The sequence below is a fragment of the Grammomys surdaster genome, unplaced genomic scaffold (assembly GCF_004785775.1).
Source record: "Grammomys surdaster isolate TR1022 unplaced genomic scaffold, NIH_TR_1.0 147, whole genome shotgun sequence".
NCBI lineage: Eukaryota > Metazoa > Chordata > Mammalia > Rodentia > Muridae > Grammomys > Grammomys surdaster.
In genome coordinates this window covers 579,159-588,660 of record NW_021604605.1, presented here as the reverse complement: position 1 = coordinate 588,660, position 9,502 = coordinate 579,159, and the positions used below count along the sequence as shown (strand labels likewise).

The following is a 9,502-nucleotide window of genomic DNA, read 5'->3' as shown; positions in this document are numbered from 1 at the left end:
ATGGCCTGGCACCTGGCTTTAGACTTCATCTTCTTACTCCCATGGGGGTGGAGAGGATGAGTCCGGAAGGCTGGAGTTGGGCTGGGTGGAGTCTTGGACCAGGATAAGCTCTCGAGGCCCCCAAATGGGCATGGAATGGGGCCAGGGGTTGGACAGGGTTCGGAGGTGTTGGGAATCTCCCCATGTACCCGACTGTGATAGTTTGTTCGTGCTTGGCCCAGGGAGTGGCACTATTTAGGAGGTGTGGCCCTGTTGGAGTAGGTGTGTCACTGTGGACATGGGCTTTAATACCCTCATCCTAGCTGCCTGGAAGTGAGTATTCTGCTAGCAGCCTTCAGATGAAGATGTAGAACTCTCATCTCCTCTTGCACCATGCCTGCCTGGATGCTGTCATGTTCCCACCTTGATGATAATAGACTGTGCTTCTGAACCTATAAGTCAATTCCAACTAAATGTTGTCCTTGTAAGAGTTGGTCATGGTGTCTGTTCACAGCAGTAAAACCCTAACTAAGACACTTGCCACCCACCTTAAGAGTTCTGTGGAGGGGTAGCATATTATGGACCTTAGGTTAGACTGGGCCTAGTGCCCCAAGTTGGCCTGGAGATTTTGCAGGCTGAGGCCAGGCAGGAGCATGAGTGGAGAGCTACTCAGGGAGGGCCTCCCCTGGGTACTGTACTGTCCATTCCAGTGCCCTGAAGTTGGAGAAGATGGAACCAAGTCCCTGGGAGTCCCTGGACATGAAAGCCCTGAAGATGGAACTACAGAAGCAAATTGCTGAAGCAGAAGGGGATCACCTTGGGGTACACCCAGGCCAACATGGGCTTCACCCTGGGTGTTATCTATGGAAAGGTGCTCAGCCAGACCACCATCTGCGGCTTGGAGGTCCTGCAGCTCAGCCTCAGGAACTTGTGTAAGCTGCAGCCCCTGCTGGAGACGCCGGTGGAGGAAGCTGACAACAATGAGAACCTTCAAGGAGGTATGCAAAGCAGAAACCCTGGTGCAGGCCTGCAAGAGAAAGGGATGCGCTTTGAAAACCCTGTAAGGGGGAACTGGAAGAACAGGTTTCTGCAGTGCTCGAAGCCTACCCTGCAGCACGGCAGCATCATCACTAAGCAGCTGGGGCTGGAGAAAGATGTGGTCCATGTGTCGTTCTGTAACCTGCGCCAGAAGGGTAAACAAATGATCAAGTATTGACTAATCCCAACAAGTAAGAAGCTGCGGGGTCTCTTTCGGGGGCGGGCTATATCTTTTCCTCTGCTTCCAGGACCCCAATTTGGTGTCCTGGGCTACAGGAACCCCTGTTTCACCACACTCTACCCTTTGGTCCCTTTTCGTGAGTGTGAGGTCTTTCTCTCTGTTCCTGTCACTGCTCTAGGCTCTCCCATGTATCCAAACTGAGGCGACATCCTGCTTGGGATGAGGTGAGCCTAGGGAAAGGAAGTAGATAAAGGGAACGTGGACAGCTTTGGTATTAAGTCCATTTACTGGGGAGAGATTAAAAACACAAAAAGGGTGGGGGAAGATGAAGTTTCCTGATGCTGTTGAGCCGGAACGTCACTCATCATTTTGTTCTTGAATTAGAAAAGCCTGGGACACAGTAAAAGAAAATACTGAACTTGTTTCAAATTTAGCGATCCACAGTAGTTAAAAACAAAAGGACTCTAAAACCTTTTGTATAGTGTCTGTTTCTCCAAAAGGAACCGAGCAAGAGGCTGAAAAGTAAGATTGGAGCAATCCAGCTCCATGAACAAGGTCCCGGATCATAAGAGCAATTTAGGACCTTTTCAATAAAAAGATTTTTTATTGAAAAACAAGTACAAATGCTGTTCATTTAATTCACTGTGAATAGACAGATGCGGGAAAATCCTACTATTTCTCCTGCTGATGCATGCATAGCTTGTGCAGTACACAGAAAGCTGTTGAATTGTATACTTAATTCTGTAATATGTGAATATATATATATATGGGCATTTTTTAATACAAATATATTAAACATACCAATCAAATCATCCAGGTTGCCAGAATAAAAGTAAAACCCGACTACTACACACAGCACATACCAAATCCACCTTAAATGCTGAAAGGCAAAGAATGTAGAGAGGTACCTTTTGCTTATACTAAGCTTGAAAAGGTTGATAAAGCTGTGTTTCTGTAAAAGCTTACTAGAGATACAGCAGAACATTTCATAATGATAGAAGACCGAGGGAGACATCCAAGTCTGGTTTTCAGTCATGCCACAGAGCCACAGTAAAGCCTGAAACTTTGAAACTACTAATGGAGAACACAAGAGAAGCACTTCAAGTTGCTGATGCAGGAGGAGCTCAGTTGGCAGAGTACTTGCCAAATGTGTAAAGCTCTGAGTTCCATTCCCAGAACCACGTAAAGCTGGCATGCTGGTGGACACCTGCACTGTCACAGTGGGGAGTTAGAGGGAAAAGGATCAGGAGTTGCAGGCCAGCCTTAGCTAAATAGTGAGTTTGAGGCAATCCTGGGCTACATGAGACTGTCTCAATTAAAAAGAAAAGGTATAAATATAAGCAATGACTTCATGAATGGGACACAGATGGCTCCAGAAACAATGGCAAGACTTGACTAATGGCATTGCAGTAAATGAGAAAGCATCTTCCGTGGATCGCAGAAGTGGCTCATGGAGAAAGGCACTTGTTCCCAAGCCTGAGGACTTGAGTTCAACCCCAAGGTTCACACTGTAGAAGGAGAAATTCAGTTCTGACAAGTTGTCCTCAGTCAGACCTTCACATGCTTGTTGATGTGGCTTGTGTATTGCACTCCCACATTAAAAATAATGTTAAAAAGGATCTTCACAGTAACGGAAACAGCCAGGTGAAGAGGCAACTTAAATAGGAGAGAATCTTTGTCAGGTATATGTAAATAAGTTAAGAAATTAGGCAGAACTAGAGAGAGGGTTCAATCACTAAAAGCAGTTATTGTGAAATCAGGAGGACCAGAGTTTGGATTCCAGCACCCATGCAGCAAGCTGGGTATATGACACACACCTGTAAGCACAGATCCTAGGAGAGTAGAAGATAGAAGAATCTCTGAGGCTTGCTGGCTTCTGGCTTAGATTCAGGGAGAGACCTCATCTCAAAGAAATAGCTAAAGCAAGAAACCCAATGCCTTCTTCTGCCCTTTGCATGTGCACAAGCAGTCTCCACACATGTGCATACACTCATACACAGATACACATGCTAACATATGAAAATAAGAAAGAAAATAATTTTAAAAATTACCCCAGAGAACAAGAAATCCAATCAATACGTGAACAAATGACTAGGTAATTCTCAAATGCACAAATGGGCAATAAATGCGTGAAAAAATATTCAACACCTTTAGCCATTGTATTACTTATTTTTCCATTGCTGTGATAAAACACCATGACCAAAAGCAATTTCAGAAGGATAAGAGTCCACCGTGGGCCAGGCAATGGTGATGAACACTGTTAATCCCAGCACTCAGGAGGCAGAAGCAGGTGATCTTTGAGAGTTTGAAGCTAGCCTGATCTACAGAGCAAGTTCCAGGACAGTCAGGGCTACACAGAGAAACGCTATTACAAAGAAACAAACAAACAAACTCAGTCCATTATGGCAAGAAGGTATAGCAACAAGCAGCAGGCATAGTAGCAGGAAGCTGAGAGCTCACATCTTAAACACAAGCAGGAGGCAGTGAGGGCAAACTGGATGGAGGGTGAGGTATATACTCTCAAAGCCTGCCCCCAGTGGCTTACCTCATCTAAACCCCCTAGAAACAAAGTTGCCAACTGGGAACCAAGCGGAGCTAATGAGAACCTTCTCTCATTCAAAGCACCACAGGCAGCAAGGAAGTGTGATTCAAGTCTATGGTGACAGCCGAATGTGGCAGTGCACACTGCATTCAAGGACAGGCAGGAAGGTGCCAAATGCTTAAGGCCAGCCTGATCTACACAGAATTTAAAAAAAAAAAAACTACCAAAATTTCATCTTGCTCCAGGAAGAATGACCATTTTCAAGAAAACAAATAGCGAGTTCTGGCAAGGTTGTGAGGCTCAGAAAAGAAAACCAAATCCAGATTTGAAAAAATTTTTAGCCGGGCAGTGGTGGCCCACGTCTGTAATCCCAGCACTTGGGAGGCAGAGGCAGGCAGATTTCTGAGTTCGAGGCCAGCCTGGTCTACAGAGTGAGTTCCAGGACAGCCAGGGCTACACAGAGAAACCCTGTCTCGAAAAACCCAAGGAAAAAAAAAAAGAAAAGAAAATTTTTTAAAAAAAAAATTAAGATCTATATATTTTTTATTTTTGTGTATATGTGTACCACGTATGTGTTCGGAGTTTATGGAAGCCAAACGAGGGTGTTGGATCCCTTTGGTTGTGAGGTGCTGAGTAGTGGGAACCAAACTCAGGTCCTCTAGAAGAGCAGTAATTGCTCTTAACCCCTGAACTGTTTCTGTAGCCACACTTCAAAATACCTTTAGATTACATTTATTCATTTCATGTGCGTGGGTGTGCCTACGCCATGGCATGCACGTGGAGGTGTGAGGCCAACATCTAAGAGTTGATCCTCTGCTTCTGCTGTGTGAGTCCTATAGAAAATACAGTCATCTGGCAGCAAGCTCCATTATCCTCTGAGCTATCTCAGAAGCCCTCAAATACACTTTTGTTGGGATTGTAAATTACTCCAAACAATATTAGAAACGAGTATGAAGATGCCTTAACAAACTAACAATAGAGCTACCATATGACCCTGCTAAACTGGGCCCAGGTGTCTACCTGAAGAAACCATAGACAGCACACTACAGAGAGTCCTGAACACCATTTTCTGCTGCACTATTTACTATAACAGTGCAATCAGCCTTGGTGCCCATCAGCAGATGAGTAGATAAAGAAAATGTGTTGTGGGCTGGAAAGATGGCTCAGTGGTTAAGAGCACTGACTGCTCTTCCAGAGGTCCTGAGTTCAATTCTCAGCAACCACATGGTGGCTCACAACCATCTGTAATAGGATCTGATGCCCTCTTCTGGTGTGTCTGAAGACAGCAACAGTGTACTCAAATACATAAAATAAATAAATAAATCTTTTTTTTAAAAGACTCCTGTGTCTGGTACTTAAAAAGAAAAGAAAAGAAAGAGAGAAAGAAAATGTGTTGTGTATACACAATGGAATATTATTCAGCCATTAATAAAATCATGTCATTTTCAAGAAAGTGGACAGAATTAGAGACCATAATGTTAAATAAAATACAACACACTCAGAAAGACAAAAAATTATATATTTATTATCGTGTGGCATCTTGAAGATAAAGAAAGACATGAAAGTAGAAAGGGGATTACTGGGAATGTAGACAGAAATCAGGGGCAGAGAGATAACGGAGAACAGGATCAAAGGATGGATATTTATATATGAAACTGTTGCAAAGAATCTCATTAATTTACACACTTGATATATGCTAATTTTATAAGATTTGGCACATTAATTTTAATATTAATATGAAAATTAAAAGTGCCAAGAATAACCAACATGATCTCAAAAATAGACTGGTATTGGCAGGTGGATTTGATTTGGTGGGGTTCTGGGCAAGGGTATAGAGCAGGTGGATAAAGCAAAGAAAAGCAATAGGGCCCTGGGTGCCAGTAACAGTGACCATGCATTGCAGTGCTACTCTGAGGCAATTAATGTAGGTTTCCAGAACCATGTCCTGTGCAGCAATCACAGCTGCAGCCTATGCCAAGAAAGAAGACTACCAGAAGCATTATGAGAGTGTGAACAAAAGCGATGAGCAGAAGCCTGACTGGGGAAAGGACTACTTGCCAAAAGCAGCAATGCCTGAGTTCTTTCTGTCTTTTCTTACGATGTGTGTGCATATGCTGTGTGCATGCATGCACACTCTTGGAGATCAAAGGAAAACCCGGAACATTTCCCTCACCACTTACCTTGTTTGAGACAGTCTCTTGTTTGCAGTTGTGTGAGCCAGGATGGTTGACTTGCAAGCTTCTCGAGAGTCTCCTATCTCAGACTCCCATCTTGCTCTATCCCTGCAAGCTTCTCGAGAGTCTCCTATCTCAGACTCCCATCTTGCTCTATCCCTGCAAGCCTCTAGGGAGTCTCCTATCTCAGACTCCCATGTTGCTCTATCCCTGCAAGCTTCTCCAGAGTCTCCTATCTCTGACTCCCATCTTGCTCTATCCCTGCAAGCCTCTAGGGAGTCTCCTATCTCAGACTCCCATCTTGCTCTATCCCTGCAAGCCTCTAGGGAGTCTCCTATCTCAGACTCCCATCTTGCTCTAGGCATACTGGAATTACAATGCGCCATACTATATCCAGGTTTACAAGGATACTACAGATGGAAAATGTGGATTCAAAAAAATGATAGAGCTATTAAAAAAACTGGCCATTCAACCTAGGCATAAGAGTATAAAGTCCTAGACTCATGAGAGCTCTTGGTAGCTTTCTTGGGGTTGATTTGGACAGTGCAGATGAGAAGAAAGAAACACAATAGCACTCCTGCATTCTCCTCCTCCCCAAGAAAGAAGAGCAATCTAGAACCAAGGGAAATTGTTCCATCAGAGAACAAGAAGCGGGTATTGAAAAAGAGTTGGGAACTGAATGCCTATGTGATGAAAAGACTTGATAACTACGTGAAGTGGAAACTTGTAGATTCTTTGGAAAGTTAGTTCTGTCAAATGATGGTTTGCTGGGACACACAGGTGAAAGGCTGTCTTGCTAAAGCAGACACAGGTGAAAGACTGTTTACCTGAGGCAGACACAGGTGAAGGGATGTTTGGATATAGCAAACATGTGGAAGGACCAGGGAAGAAGGAGTATAACTATGACTCCACAGAGCGTGGGAGACAAGCACTGGGTGTTGATTTGCTTTGCTCCACTTTGCAATTCTTCACTAACAACATACATACATACAACTTACATAGTATTGTTGAGCTCAACTTGTGGCAATGCTGCCATTGAGAGAAACTCACCCACGAACTGCTCATGAGGTTCCTGAGGCAGCTTGCTGCTTCTGTGGCCTCACCTTAGTCTGGCTGGCAAGCCTGGCAGTTTCTTCATGATTGAACTACAGCTGCCTGGTGTCTGCTTGCTAAAAGGACTGGACTGTAGCTGCTGGTTTGTGCCTGGGGTCTGCCTGCCTAGAGGACTGGTCTATAGCTGCTGAATCATATTTGGTGTTTGCCACAGGACTGCACTACTACCCAAGAAGACCAAGCTCACCTACAAAGAACTATTGCTGAACAGGTCCACTTTGCCCATATCCTAATAACTTTTCTCTTCTACTACCTCTGCTGACTGGTAGACTAGAGGAGAGGTTGAACTCTTATTAAAAGTAGGTTGCAAAAAATGTATGCCTACAACCAAGCCCTCTACCAACTGAGGTATACCTTGAAACATTAGAACTGAGTTGAGAGCAAGACTCAACCAAGATGGCTTGCATTACCAATGGAGAAGCACTGTGCTTTAAGAAAGAAGACTATAGTAAATGCCTGGTGCTATGAGAAGGTTATTAGTATGCAGAGAAGTCTACAGACAGATTGCCAAGGCTTATGGCTCGGATTGGCAGTTACTAAATCAAAGAAGCAAAGTACAAGGATGCCATTCCCTTCCACCACAAGTCTCTGGCTTCAAACCCCATACATTCCTCAGGAAATAGCCACAGGGAGCTGGAGATATGGATTGGGTGCTCTTCCAGAGGACCCAGTTTAAATTCCTAACACCCACCTGGTGGCTCACAATCATCTGTAGCTCTGGTTTCAGGGATTGTAAGCTCTCTTCTGGCCTCTGCAGGCACTGCATACACATGATGCACAGACATACATGTAGGCAAAATACTCAATCATAAAATAAAAATGAACCTAAATAAATGGCAACAGACAGGGAAATACCAAAGGAGCAAGAGCTGGTGGTCTACATTAACTCCCACTTTGCTTTGGAGAAGAACAGGGGTGTCCAATATGTTTAGAATGGAGCCAGCCCCAAGCTATAATGCACTATATGGAAGCAGTTAACCAGAACCTTGAGGTGCCACATGGCACATGGAGGTGTCTGCTCCACTAACCTCCCAGTTGTTTGATCACACACTGAACAATGGATCCATCTGGAGTAGACCTTCCTCACAAGTTACACATGGAAAACAGCTGCCTTAGAAGACATAGAGGATTGTGTAATACCAAAAGGCACTGGACCTGGACTGCAGCTGTAAAGAGGGGCAGATGGCTACCAGCATTGCATGATGGCACAGTACAAAACAATATGACATTCCTAAAGATGTAAAGAGAATGGTCATGGCCAACCTAAGCTATGGTTGATAAAGAATCACCTCCAGGTCATACTGCTCCCTGTAGTAGCTGTTGAAAGACACCTCCTTTTTCAGCCATTCAGAAAACACTTAAAGAATCCTATGGTAGGGGGCTGGAGAGATGGCTCAGTGGTTAAGAGCACTGACTGCTCTTCCAGAGGTCCTGAGTTCAAATCCCAGCAACCACATGGTGGCTTACAACCATCTGTAATGAGATCTGATGCCTTCTTCTGGTGTGTCTGAAGACAGCTACAGTGTACTCATATATAATAAATAAATAAATCTTTAAAAAAAAAAAAAAGAATCCTATGGTAGGACCAACAAGATGGCTCAGCTGGTAAGAGTGCTTGCTGCTAAGTCTGATGACCTGAGTTCAAACTTTGGAAAATATATGGCAGAGGAAAAGAAACAACCCCATGTCGGTGCTGTGGCCTACAACATCCCCCCCCACACACAATAAATGAATAGATGTTAAAAATTAAAAACTCTGTTCACAGTCAGGTGGTGGTAGCGCACGCCTTTAATCCCAGCAACAAAGGAGGCAGAGGCAGGTGGATCTATAAGTTCAAGGCCAGCCTGGTCTACAGAGTGAATTTCAGGACAGACAGGGCTACACAGAGAAACCCTGTCAAATAAATAAATAAATAAATAAATAAATAAATAAATACGTTTTAAAAAGAATCCCATGATAGCACAGGAGATCCAAAATGTGATGCAAACAGGTCTGACTGCTATTCAGTGGAAATGACTATTCCTTTCTCCTATAAGGTAAAAGAAAGCTGGGATGGATGCAAGTACAACAAAGAGGAGAAAGAATTGAGCCTACCCTGAGCTGTAACTTGCCACACAATTGCTTCTTCACTGTAGCCCTGACTCTATCTCTTTCCTCTGTCCCCTGTCTTGGCTGCTTCCCAACAATTGGTTATTGTTTATTTGGAGACTTGGGCACAGAAAGGGGAAGAGAAAGTGATGTTCCCAACCCAGAGTCTCCACTGTCTTCGCAGGGTTAACTCCAAGTCTCTTCTTTAACCAAACAAATTGTTGTGACATCACAGAACAATATTGAAGAGATTACACTGTAATACATTGAGGGCAATTGTAAATCTGGAATAATAGAACCAGGTAGCACAGAAAGATAAACAGATTAAGGGTACAGGCAGAGAGAGAGAGAGAGAGAGAGAGAGAGAGAGAGAGAGAGAGAGAGAGA

At 43.9% G+C, this 9,502-nt stretch overlaps 1 pseudogene; it reads left to right on the top strand.

The window, feature by feature from the left end:
• Positions 1-1,399, top strand: LOC114619145 (annotated as a pseudogene).
• Positions 1,400-9,502: the final 8,103 nt, after the last annotated feature.